Genomic DNA, 14171 nt, shown 5'->3' on the forward strand with positions numbered 1-14171 from the left:
CTTCCATACTTTACAGCTTTAATACTTCTGTCTAAAATGTATTTACAATATAAAACAACATTCTCAAAATTTTTAAGTATATCTTTAAAAAAAAAAGAAAGTCTATGTCCACTGGAGTTGGGAATCTGAGTCCATTGAAATCATACAAATAAAAACAATATTTGTACTTTTTTACCACATACTATATGCTAGGCCATCATGCTATTTTACATACATAATTTCATTTGTTCCTCACAATGAAGTCATGACCCATATATGCTATCCATTCCTCTCTATATATGGCTGATGACTGGTGGGGCACTCGATAACCTGCCCATATTCACATGGTAATCCTTGAATTCTTCAGATCCTCCTCTTCCAAAAGATAGTATTTACCCATGACCTAACAGCTCTCAAACATAATGGAAGTAAATCTAACTGTACAGGATTCATGAAAGTGCTAATCCAGAGCTGTGCCCAAGCCTGTGAGCGAATCTGCACCTGGTTGGTGGCCATGGTTTGTTTTAAACATGTAATAGATGACCTGAAATTCTATTATCATGGAAAACTGGAATACTACTGATGGTAAGACTTACACATCAGAGAAATAAATTTAAATATTCAGCTGTTGATGAGGCAAGATCCTGTTTAAAACTGATGATTAACATCAAACACAGCTTATAATAATGTGCAGTTTATGATACAATTCAAGAAATTTTAGCAGCCAAGTGCAATCTTGGTTTTAACTTGACTATTTGTCATATAGAATCAATCGTTCTGTCTTTTTTATCTGTGACAGGTCTTAAGGGTATTTTACTGAATTTGAACAAATAAAATATCTTCCATGTGCTCATTGATTCGGCTTGTTCTTTTTGAATAAGATGGTGGCCCAGCATGCTTTTCAAAGGGGCTCATCGCCTGTATTTTAAGCTATTGCCATGCAGTGTGGCTGAGATAGAGGGAAAATGTCTCGGATGCAAAGGAAAGTTAACATTTACATCTGAAAACTGTCTCCTTGCCATGTTGCTTGACAAGTGATGTGGATAATTTTATCCCCTAGTGAGGTTTACAATCTGCAGAACTAGTACTCATGTTGATCTCATCAGAACCAAGTGAAAAAGAGGAGACATTACCTAAATATCATGCCTCAGACAGAGATAATCCATATGGCAAATGAGTTCCACTTTGTATCAGTGATTCTTTTTCATTCTGGGGGTCTCTCTATGGGAACTTGATGGGCTCCTTGGATTCTCACTATAGGTAGACATCCAGTCTGCTTTCTAGTTACATAAAATGGCTTATATCATTATTTTAGTCATGCTTTGTTGGCTAGCAGGGGGCGGGTAGGCAGTAATATGTCATGCATCGTGTTAAGTATGAAATGCATTTCATAAGTATGTGTCTCTGCTTAAAGAAATAAATTTGCCCAAATCTTACTACTCAAAAACTGATTTCATGCATACCCACAGTATCACATTTAACATTGAGTCTACCCTATAAAAATTATCTAGAAGGTCTATGGAAACAGTGCTGTTCAGTGTAACTTTTATTTTTGGGTCACACAGCTCTTCTGGCCAACACCCTGAACTACAAATCAAGACAGACAGCACGTAGCTCCAAACCATTGCGTCCTTCATTTCATGAAGCACCTAACCTGATTGTAATGTGATACAGTTGACCTAATTCTGATTCATGTTCCTCTTAATTGGTAGACACAAAACATTTCTGTATCTATTTTTCACCAATGAGTGAAATACCTTTGAACTTGTGAGTGTGTGTGTGTGTGTGTGTGTGTGTGTGTGTGTGTGTGTGTGTGTGAATGTTCATGTGCATGCACACTCATATTTATTTTCAGGTAAATACACCAGCCATATTCACTTTACCTAGGTAAGTGTCACCAGTAGTAGCCTCTCAGATGCATTTGTTCTTTTGTCTTGATTCCTTATATTTTTAAATATTAAGTCATAGACAGATATTACTTCATCCTTGATGGGCTCATACTAGTATTTTGTCCAACATAATATCTTTGCTGATTATTTGTTAATTTCATATAATGCACCTTGATCACACTAACTTCCCAGTTCTCCCAGTTACTGCCCACCCTTGTCACCCCCCCCCCGAAAAAAAAAGTCCAATTTGTGTAGCCCATATACTCACTGGAGCATAGTCACATTGCCAGTGGCCAGTACCTTAAAGAAAACTGAGTCCTTCTCTGACCCTCACCCCAACCAGAAGCCATCAATCATGGAGAGCTGCACTTCCGCATCCTTAGCACAATTTTTTAAAGTTCTCTTCAATGGGCTTCCTGTTGAGCCTGTTTCTTTTTTGAGGGGAAAGGGTGTCACAGAAGCCTTCTATGTCTCTCATTCTCAACTGTGAGTCTGCAGTCATTGATACCACTGTAAAAGAAACTTTCTTGTCCTGTACAGACAGCAGGACTATGGATTGTGGACTTCCACGTGGCCTCTGGCATCAGCACATGCTATGGACTTCAGCATGGTCTCCAATGGCAGTATAGTCCACGGACATCAACACAACCCTCGGCTACAGCTCAGGTCTAGGACACCATCATAGCCCTCAGTGACAGTGTAAGCCACAGACGTCAGCTTGGGATATGAGTCAGCCCCTCTCTTTAGCCAGTAGAGAGATATAAAATCAATTGGAGGTGGCTAGTCACCTAATGCAGTGCTTCTAAAACCTGTGAAGAACAAAGCAGAGAGTTTCTTAGGGCTTGTAAACTGGATCTATGCTGACAGTCTTCCCATGATACTGTTAAACACTTCATTGTGATCTAAGGTTTGAGTTTAAACTATCACACATGACCAGTGGCTTTCATATTGGACAGTACATACAGGAACAATTTTGTCATTTGTAGAAAGTGGCATTTGGGAAATTTCAGTTCAGTAGAATTAGCACACGGCCCCAGAATCTATATTTTCAGAAACTGAAAATTAGGAATTTTCAGTTGAGGAATTACCTAGACCATATCGGCCTATGTGCACATCTATGGGGAATTATATTAATTGGTGAGGATGGACCCAGCCCACTGTGGGCAGCACAATCCCTAGCCAAGTGGTCTTGGGCTGTATAAGAAAGATAACTAAGTGTGAGCCCTTAAGTGAGTGAACCAGGAAGCAGTGTTCCTCCATGGTTTTGCCTTCCAGTTACTGTCCTAACATTCCTTGATGAACTGTGATCTGGAAGTAGAAGCCAGACAAATATTGTCTTCCCCCAAATAGCTTTGGGCCAGAGTATTTACCTAGGTAACCGAGGAAGTTGGAGATGATATTGAGCTATTTTTTTCATAGTCAATAAATATCAAAATAAGAACTATCAAAGGATCTGCAATATTAATAACTTATTTAGACATTCCATGGTGTCTTCTTTCCCATGTTTCCTCTTTACCTAGCTGAGCAAACAGACAGATATAGATGATTAGGACAAATAGTTTCCAAGATTTGCTGTCTCTAATACAGACAGGAATTCTTGAAAGTGTTTGTCAATGCCTAATGTTAAATACCTATAAAGAGAGTTAAGCATTGGTATATCCACAATGTATTTCTCATAACACATACAAATGTAGAGCTCCAGAATCACTCTTTATCTTCTGAGTTAATAGGTAAATTGTCCATCTAGTCCAGTATGGATAGTGCAGGGTAGATGTCCAAAGTATTTGATGGACAAGTGAGTGGATGAATGAGTTTACTATATGGGGTATAGATCCCTGGTTATCAACCAAAATATATTACCCAGAATCACCTGCAGGTTTATTTTTGTCATGTGTTTGGCTGTTTAAAACATAATCAAGTAGCTCTGAGATTATCGTTCATCTTAAAGAGAGGAAGGACATGAGAGATGAGTTAGAATTGGCAAATGTACACTGTGTTCTGAAACATATTCCTAGTCAGTATGATACAGCCCATCCTGGGTGCTTGTCACTCTTGGGAAACACACTTGTAAACAATAACTAAACAAGTATGCTTGGCAGTAATGACCATAGCAATAATACTGTCTATATCACACTTACAATAATGTCCCACATTTATAGACTTGTCAAAAGATCACATCTATACCTCAATATACACTCATAATACCCCAACGATGTGGCAAATAGGATGAGCAGGCAGAGTAGATCATGTTCAGGGTTTGTTGGATTTCATAAACATGGGGAAATTAAAAAAAACGCATTATTCCATAAACTTATCCAAAGAAGAAGCATGTGGATATGACCATAGTGCAATTATAGTATTTTAACTACTTGTACCTTTATTTAAAAAAAAATATTTTCTGGTTGCCATTATTTTTTTCTTCCAACAACCTTAAATTGGAGGTTGAGAAGTAAACCCCACTTTACATTTTGGCATGTGCTAAATGGAAATGCAGATATCATACAACTGATTTTCCTGAATTAGAGTAGCAAGTAATGTTTTCCATCTAAAACCTAAGATGCATACATTAGCCAGCTCTCTGGGCTTTAATTTTCTAATCTAAAAATTAATCTAAAATGGGAATAACGATATTCTTGCCTACTCATCCTCAAACATTATTGGGATCAACAAGTAAGGCAAAGATATATAAACATCTTTATCCTATTTGAATTCAACCATATGGGCTTAGATAGTCAAGAGATAGTGAACAACTTACGTGTGCTGGTGTCTTCACTACTGTATCCTAAGATGACTCTGAGTTACACCTTTCTGAAGGGAAGCTCATTAGTATCTACTGCAGTGCTTCTTGCCCATGGGGTTTGGTAAGTGGTTAGGATTCATTGTGATTGGCCTCGCTGCCTGACTTTGGTACCAACTATAGTGTAGGTCCAAACTTGACAATTTCTGGTACACTTTACTCTTAAGGATCTTCACATGACATTGTCGTTGCTTTTCCTGATCTATTTTTCAATCCTAAGATTCTCTAAGCCCGTCCTCACATATTGACAGGAAATGCAACTTTGCAGAGTTTTCACTCAATCCTGAGGGTTGGCGGACCTGTACAAGCCCTGATCAAAGATCCTTTCATTTAAAAGAGCCTAACCTGAGTTATGTCCACAGCTCAAGCTCTATCCATGATGCATTTGGAGTTGTCAGCTGTAATTCCAAGGATAACAGCAAGGGACTGCCTAAGTAATTCTTCTCAATCAAGGCATTTCTTGTCGTCTCCCAAGTAAAGCACCGATGTCACCGGTGATCTTTTCCAAAGCGACGCGTGCATCAATCTCTGGTGTTTGTGCTCTACCAGGCAGATGACAACACAGCTTTGTTCCATTTTTTCCCCTCTAATGTCAAAGCATAAACTATCTTTTAATTCTGACACATTTATCCATTCAAAAGACAGTATGAAAAACAGTTAAGGATCACTTACCCATCTATCACCTTGGACTCTTCGGGCCAAAATGCAGTTGCTCTTTCATTTGTAAGCCAGGCAAACAAGAGTGATCCCAGATGGACAGAGAAAAAAACAAAAAGGCAAACAAAAGCTATTTGAACAGTGAAAGCTGATATTCTGTGCTGCCTTAGGTGAAGCTGGCAGCCTTCCTACACATGGACAAAGAAACTCAAGTGAAATAAAGGTAGTACCAGAAACCATGTAATACAACCTAAGCTTGGCTCGTGTACATCTCTATGTATAGACAAAATTTCTAGCACACATGCATCCAGAGTGCAGGTGTGTGAGTGAGTCCTGTCCATGAGAAGCTATACATGCAACCATACCTGCTTCATCTCTCTGCTTTTTCTTTTTTTTTCAAATCTGCGGTGACTGGAGCTGGAGAAACAGATGTGTAGTTAATCTCATTTGCCCCTTTCCCAGAAGACCCGAGTTCAGTTTTCAATACTCTTGTCAGTGACTCCCGAGCTTCCTGTAACACCAATATCAAAGGATCAGACATCCTCTCCTGTCCTGTGCAGGTATATGTGGCATACACACACACACACACACACACACACACACACACACACACACACACACACACACACACACACACCTAGTGGGCAACAAGTTCACATCCCAATGCTGAGAAGTGAATTGAGTATACCACTTAGAGGTTCATGCAATGGTGCACAGAATCTATAATAAAGTCTATAATAAAGCCATCTACTTTAAGTGACTACCTCATGGCTACTACTTGATCTGACAGTGTTTGGATGCTCTTTGGCAGTCAACCACACTTTCAGAGTAACAGGGATCCTCAGCCTTTTTGCAGAGCAAACAGTTCATTAATGTGGAAGCCAACTGAAGCTACAATATGGGTGACTCTTGACTGCATCTGTAGCAAGCGCCTGGTGAAATCACAGTTAATTCTCTCCCCCTGAAATACAGAGTTGTCAGAAGTCGCTCTTTAATCATTGCTCTTTCTCTATTTTATATGAATACCACTGGATTGTGCAATACTATTTTAAAAAACATTTAGAAGGAAAACTCATCACCGGTTGCACATTAATTTTTTATAAATGTCATTCTACATTTATACCGGCGAAGGCAGCAATCTATGCAAACCAGATTTGAATGGTTCGCAAAGCAGAGTATTTACAAACACCTTGGATTCTTTAGCATTCACACTCTTTCTTCCTGCCACAGTGAATTTGAATTGGATACCACAGCTGCTGTCAGATCCAAACACGAGTGCATCCTTCAGCTGCCACCCCCTACCAAGAATGCCAGGCAAAATCTGCCCATCTTTCATCCACATCCTGGGCCCTGTTGTTCACAATTAGTATTTTTGGTGGAAAAGGAAAAATCAAAAGAAAGCAGAAGTTGGGCATCTTTCCCATTGCTGATAGGACAGTGGGGCTTTCAGAAGCATGAACTAAATAAAGCCCACCCCTGAGACACATCTGTATCCCCTGAAATTTACACTTATACTCCCCCCAAACACTACCACAATCATTTTAGATAGCAATATGTACCCAATCAACAGAAGTCACATGTAATTGGTACATTTATGTGATTAGTACATTATCTCATAAGCCTTCGTTTGAAGGATGCTCCCCGTCAGAACGTACCTAACTACTGCTACCTTGTAGCTCATCAGAAAGATCATAGTATCATAGTATGGCACAATAATCTTTTGGTGTTATAAAACACAACAAAAGGGCTGGAGAGATGGTTTGGTGGATAAAGTGCTTGCTGGAGCAGGAAGACCAGCATCTTCACACCCAGAACACATGTGAAAACCAGGTGGGTGACTAGTCTACCTGTGAACCTAGTGTTTAAGAGGTAGCAGCAAGGGATCCCTGGGGAAAGTGGCAAGTTAGACAAGCTGAATTTCAGAGCTCTGTGTTCAGTGAGAGACCCTACATCAGTAAATAAAAGGGGGGGGGGGCTATTGAGGAGGACACCTGGCGTAAGCCTCTGGCTTCCACATACATGCATACACATATGAATGTGCACATACGTGATACAGACACACATACACACATATACATGCAAAAACAAACAAAAATACAACAAAGGTTCATGTTACGCTTTTTTTCTGCCTAGCAAATACATTTATGTGTACATAACAGGAAGTGAAGAATGCATTAGTTAATTTATCCATGTATCTCCTGTACCTGTTTTAATCTAAATCTGAGCTCATTCAGGAGACTTTTGAAAACCATTGTTTCAGAAAAGTTCTTTCTATAGGTATTCAATACCTCTTGTTGATCATTTTCCCACCAGTAACAGTACTAGGAGCGGTACACACCAGGGTATGGCCTGATGCATCAGGGGTAGAGTGGGATGCAGCCTTGGGTTCATCCAGATCAATCTCCCACAGCTAAGTAGCTCACACCGAATCACAAACATTTTGTGTTTGAAGCAGCTTCTGTAGAGAAAGGCACAGGCAATATGAGCAATGAGTGACAGGTTCTTAAAGGTTAATATCTTCTTTCATCTATTTCTACAACAGGAAGGGGAAATACAGTATTAGCATTGGGTGTGCTTGGGGGATTAGAAAAACAATTTCAGCTGTTATGTATATGTTAGACCACGGGGAAAACAGAAATCCCCCACATTCATTTTATGTTGCAAAATATAAAATGTCTTAAATATATGTATACTTTTTCTTTTTACTAAAGATGTGCCTTAGATGTATGTGAGTATGTGGGGGGGGAGGGTGGGGGGGGGAGGTGGGTGGGTGTGTAAAGGGAGAAATAAAGCCACCCTTAAAGCCAGACCAGCGACTTGTGATTGTCACGTCAGGTAATGAAACCATTAAATGCATGGTATTAAGAAGAGACATGATGCAATTAGCCAAGAAATTACTCTGATCTCAGTGACATTTTCAAAAAATCATAATACAATATACATCGGAAGACGTGATTGACAGCCTAATCCAGTTTTGATGGAACGTAGTCCACACACTGTGTGTAAAGCAGCGCATGTCCAGATAAAGCCCACAGCTGTGAATCTCTGATATGTCCTTACAGGCTTGTCACCCAGGAAATTCCTCAGGTTTAAAAGATGATGAAAGTATCGACCATTAATGACAGGATCATCTCCTGCCCTGAAATAAAATGTACTAATCCTTTTTGCTAGGTCTATGAATTCCTAATATAAATTATATAAACTCTCGTAATTCATCTCTGTTAGCACAGTTGTGTTTGGAAATTGTACAGCAGTCTTTGCCCTATTTGAAATGCTAGATGAAAGCAAGACGTGTTCGTTTAAGCTGCCGCATAAAGTAATTTAACAGAGGGGACAGAATAACTTCCAGATAATGAGAATCACAGATTTTCAAAATGGAAGTGGAAAAGTTCTTAGGTGGCTGGGTGGATTTAGGCTTCATCCTCACAGAGAAGCCAGAAGTACCAATGCCTCGTTTGCAGGCTCTTTCACTGTTGGTGGTTAGATGAAGGACTTCAGACAATGGTATGTGGTTAACCATTGGTGGTGGGAAGTTGTTAATCATTAGTCAGAGACTTCAGAGATTCCAAATACACAATATTAGCAAATAAATAATGTGAAAGGTTTGTTGACCCTGTGTGTATGCTCAAGGGAAGGAGGCATGCAGCACAGACTCACATGACTACCTCGGCAGCATAGACACATGTCCACAGCATGTCAGGGACTGTACACACTGGAAACAGCTTTTCACAAAGTCATGGCCAAAGGATAAATGAAAGGTATTTTGAATGATTTGTTTTAGTGTGTGTGTGTGTGTGTGTGTGTGTGTGTGTGTGTGTGTGTGTGTGTAAAACACATCTGTGGGAGGGGATGCTCTCAGTAGGAGAGCATCAGACCCCTGTAGCTGGGGTTATAGGCCTGACATGGGTGATGAAGGCTGAACTCAGGTCCTCTGGAAGAGCAGCAAGCAATTTTAAAAGCGGAGCCATCTCCCCAGCCCCAGATGATAGTTAGTTTTTTTTCAAAAATCTAAAATTATCCCACATCAACAGTACATGTAAAACGTAGTACTAGTTTTCTCAATGTATTTGTAATCTGGTTAATTTACTTCTTTTTTAAATTTATTTTAATTATTCCTTAATTGTTCCCTACCTCCTGTTCCTTTGGTGTGTGTGTGTGTGTGTGTGTGTGTGTGTGTGTGTGTGTGTGTGTGTGTGTAGAGAGAGGTGGGGTAGAGGAAGGCCGCCGGTGTCCTGTTCTAGCACTCTCTATTCACTTGAAACAAGGTCTCTCACTCAACCTAGAGCTCATCAATTTCTAGGCTGCCTGGCTGATCAGAGAGCCTGCTTCAGCGTCCTCAATACGTAGCGTGCACAGTCCCACCCAGCCTTACGTGAGTGCTATGATCCAAACTCGGGTTCCCGTGCTTGTTAGCAAGCACTCTCGCACACTGGGCCATCTCCCCAGAAACACATCCCTAGCATTTATTTTTGTATTTTTAAATTGGGCACTTAGCATTCCTTTGTTTGAATAATACTTGGTATATCTCAGGGTTCCTATCCAAGTACAGAATAAGCTTTGTTCTTTGGGCTGTAATGTGGAAAGGATGAAATACTCCAAGACAAGACTAAACAAGGGAAGATTCATTTTTTAAAATGAACACAACAGATTTCATCCTCAGAGAAAATAATAAAGTGGTAACAATGCTGCTATTATTCAAAATACATTGGTAATTGCCCTTTGGAAATTCCTTCAGAAGAACGGGAAAAATCACACCATCACCTATGATGAGATCTGTCTTTTACTGCAAACAAACACTTCTACGGTTTATTTATCTGCCTTTGCAACTAGGCCTGAAATGGCGTTGTTCTGTTTACTAAAACTAAGTCCATCTTCACTTTGTATACAATTAAAGCTACCAGTACTCATCATAGAACATGAATAACCTTGTTATTCCTAATCGCCAAAAGCATACACTATCCTGATGCCTGTCAGCCGGTGGATGGATAAGCAAATGTGGTATGTCCATATAAGGGAGGACACCTCAGCAAGGAAAAGAAATCAATAGCAGATACATGCTACCACACAGATGAATCCCAGACATGTACTGGATATAAAAGCAAACACAAAGAATACATTTTACAGCCTCTTATTTGAACTTTCCAGATCCAGCAATAGTGGAGAGAAGAGCTTGTCCGGAGCATGTAGCAGGAAGATGGACTCATTGAAAATGCTCTGAGGGTTTTTGGGGTTTTTTTGGGGGGGGGCGGGGAAGGGTAGAGGTAGCAAAAATGCTTCAAAATTACATTGTAAGGAGAGGTGCTCGACTTTGTAAGTTATGAACCCTTGTTGAACTGTATGATTAAAATGGCTGGATTTTATGGCATGTAAGTTATAAATCAATAAAGCTATATTTTTAAAGAAAGAAGCAATACAAAAAGATGTTTCCTATAAAGAAGAAATAAGTATTAGGGACAAAAGGCTTCCTGAGGTGACTGCATGGCTAGAATGATGGCAACTTGAAATAAAAATGATCATTAAAGCCAGGCGGTGGTGGTGCACGCCTTTAATCCCAGCACTCGGGAGACAGAGGCAGGCGGATCTCTGTGAGTTCGAGGCCAGCCTGGGCTACCAAGTGAGTTCCAGGAAAAGGCGCAAAGCTACACAGAGAAACCCTGTCTCGAAAAAAAAAAATGATCATTACATTTTAGCCAGCCTTCAAGGATGTCTTGTGTGGAAATCCAACTTTCCATAGTTATAGCTATTCCTGTCTTGAAATCAGGTCCTAATTCAAGCCAACACTGAGCAATGTTCGCATAAACTAACCAGATTACATTTTAAACATTCTTTTGTCACTGTTCTCTGTTTTTGCGATGAGACTGTAGAAGAAATGATCACCCCTTGCCCCTCTTTTGCAAGAAAATTTGCTTCCACGAACCCAGCCCTAACTTTAGAGTCCAGATCTTTCCTATTGTGAGTCCTCTAGGAAACAGAACAAGAGAAAGCCCATTCTTTTATGTCTGCGTGGAGAGTTGCATCAAAACCATTGTCATCAGATCAAAAGCTAACCGTGTAAGGAGAGTCCCACTACTCACAGGGATTAAAGGTACCCCACAGGTAGGACAGTTACATCTGACTCAAACCCCTCAAACTTTAGCAGGTTTTAAGAGTAAATCTTGAAATCTGAGCCAACGTGCTTTTCGTGAGGGTTTGGGAGAAGGGAAAAGAGCCTGTTTCATGTTTGTTACTTTAAGTGTATGCACAGGACTGTCAGGCCAGGGCAGAAGCCGATTAACCCTAACAGTTACATGTAGGCAAGGGGACAATGGAGGGTACCAGTTAGGGTGCAGTTTCAGAAAACCCTACCTTTCCACTGCTCTGGAAGCCTTGGAATGTATTCAGGATAGGTAGAACCGTGGCGTTAACACACACGGTAGTTTCTTAATGTGTGGGAAGTGCTTGATCTAGAATTATTACTTGCATTTGAATGTTTAATATTTTGGATCTTTAATCTCACAGTATTTTCTTGATATTCCAAGCACCAGTATCTTTTATCCTGAATTACAGTCTGTGCTGACCATTGTTTGAAACATCTTTATTATTTTTTTTCTTCTTAAATAAAGGGTTTTCAAAGCAAAAACAAAGATTAAACAACTTCAAGCTGTTAGCAACTCTAAATTTCAAAGATAAGGGGGATCTCTCATCTGGAGTAAGCAAAACTACGAAGCCAGAAAGTAACATTTGAAGCTAAAATTATGTGAAGACAGTGGTATCTAACCCTCTCGGTTCGCGCTTCACGTGTTTATTGACCAGTGTTGATTACTTGGCAAGGTGTGATTCTGACAAATGTATGAAAACTCTTTCCCTGCACCCTCAATGGAAAGTGCACAGAGGCCTTGGAAAAAGTGCACATCCTTTCCAAATGCTTTCTCCGTGGTATTTCATTCACCGAGGAAAAACATCTCAGCTGTGCTTCCTCTGTAATTAAATGTGGTTGTTCCTTTATTTAAGTCACTAAAGATCATGGACCTGAAATGCTTCCACTTTCTTCATTTTACCCACACCAACCCACGGGATCACAAATCGCTTGAATTCTTTCCCTCTTAAAACACGATCTTTAAGGTGTTTTGTCTTATTTAGAGAAGGCTATAGCTTAAAAAGATTGTAAGTGGGTCCGGGAGTAATCAAACATGCTTTAAATTGTGTGTTAAAACACATACAGACAGAAGTAAGGTGTGAAAATGTTTTCAGGGTTTTCCCATTTGGATGTTTATTTTTAATTTGGGTGATCTGCTCTGATTTTGTATTATGTTCTAAAGTAGAAAACTACCGAAGTGGGAGGCACTGAACTCTGACCACTCAGGCTGCTCTCTCAGTTTATATAGGCTGAAGGGTTAAATGGACATGAAAAACTAACTGTTTCGGGGCCATTAACATTTCTAACTTTAAAAATGAGTGCCTCTCCAGCGCGCGCCGATTATGAGCTGCCGTCTGTTAAAAATGCAGCACTCTGAGCGAAAACATTACACGTTTACTCTCACTTTCATTAGACGTTAATGATTAACCTGACATTTCTCATTTAATGTAAAAATTCATTTGCAGAGGATATTCCCACAAGCAAAGACCAACTCTTCTATCTCCTCGTGTCACAATCAAATCTGCATAGTGAGAGAGAAATAAATAAAGTGCAGGAAAAGCTTTGAAAAGACATTTGAATATCTAGAATAATGGGCCAGAATTCCTACCCAGATGATTAACCCTTTCCTATACCTCCTAGAAGCAACTACACGTGAGAAAGCCTTCAAATGAAAACAGACGGGCATGCTCTTGGTGCTCCACTCCAAAGAGCTGAATTCGGCGAATGCCATCTGGGTCCAGTGGAGTATTTAAGGGGAAAGAACTGAATAGACAACTAAATCGCTACCTGGGAAGGAGAGAAGAAATAACAAAGGAGAGTAAGAAGAGGAAAGAGAGGGAGGGCTAGAGGGGGCGCACAGGGAAGGAAGAAAGAGGAGGAAGAAAGAAATGATTTATAGAGGACACATTTTTCTCACCCTGGTGTGTTTTAAAACTTGTATCAACTCTACAACGTGTCATACAATTAATGTAAGTCAAAAGCACTAGAAATTAATTTCAATGCTACTTATCACGTAATTAAAGGACAGCAGTGACGGTGACGCTCATGCATATACAACTGCTTTTGAGTTTCCTGAGGTTTATGATTTTTGTTTTCTGCTTAAAGCAAATGTTAAATTTTTTTTCCTGTCAAAATCCTAAATGGCTTTTTGACAGGTTTGTTGTGGTTAATTAATTACTTTCATTTGCACTAAGTTGTATACTTGAAGATGAATAGTACATGATAACAAGGCCAGCCTCTGTGAGGGAGACCTTTGGCGGTCTATGCAGTCTGCTGCCTCATTACAGAACTAGCTATCTGCAGGAAGCCTGACTTTGAAAGGTACAGCCCATCCCATAACACCCTCCCCTAACTGAGATGATTGTAGCTTCTTCCGAAAAGTGATGATTAGGAGAGAGAGAAAAGCAAAACGGAATGCCGTATGAATATTTCATGTAAATGAAAGCAGGCACTTAGCGCCGTGCATCTTGATTGAAGCTAGAGTGCCTCTAAACGCCTTGACATTGAAGGGTTCTGACTCCCCTTCCCTCAATGACTACTTCAGGAGCTGCAGTTAATAGAGGGATACGACCATGTTGAGCTGAAGGGCTCTTTATTACCGGCTGATACTAAATAAGACCACAGGCCTCGGGTTAGCATAAGCGAATGCTAGATGAAAGAGACCTCAAACAGAACCCTAAGCGAGATGGGATGTTTTCATATTTGGATTTTTCTTCTCTCATTGGAGCAGCAT

Source organism: Peromyscus maniculatus, chromosome 4, assembly GCF_049852395.1.
Source record: "Peromyscus maniculatus bairdii isolate BWxNUB_F1_BW_parent chromosome 4, HU_Pman_BW_mat_3.1, whole genome shotgun sequence".
NCBI classification, from domain to species: domain Eukaryota; kingdom Metazoa; phylum Chordata; class Mammalia; order Rodentia; family Cricetidae; genus Peromyscus; species Peromyscus maniculatus.